The 205-nt window shown below is 58.0% G+C and overlaps 1 protein-coding gene across 1 annotated transcript in view; it reads right to left on the bottom strand.

The window, feature by feature from the left end:
* Positions 1-205, bottom strand: part of TAF11 (TAF11 RNA polymerase II, TATA box binding protein (TBP)-associated factor, 28kDa) — a 25,389-nt gene that overhangs the window by 1,754 nt on the left and 23,430 nt on the right. The gene's annotated exons all lie outside the window — the stretch shown is intronic.

Here is a 205-nt window from a genome sequence, read left to right on the forward strand (position 1 = left end):
GAAGAGACCAGGATCCTGGGGTGGAGAGAGAATCCATCATTTAAAAGGAAAAGTCTGAAGCTCTTCAGGCTACTGCAACAGTCCCTTGGTGCCTCCTACCATCCCCAGCCTCCTGCAGCACAGACCAGAGCTGGTGCTTGGGCTGATCAAGCCAAAGGGCTGGGCCTGCTCAGGGCAGGGCAGGACCTGGGGAGGAACCACAGGC

The sequence above is a fragment of the Chaetura pelagica genome, unplaced genomic scaffold (genome assembly GCF_000747805.2).
Source record: "Chaetura pelagica isolate M959 unplaced genomic scaffold, ChaPel_1.0 scaffold757, whole genome shotgun sequence".
In the NCBI taxonomy this organism is placed as follows: domain Eukaryota; kingdom Metazoa; phylum Chordata; class Aves; order Apodiformes; family Apodidae; genus Chaetura; species Chaetura pelagica.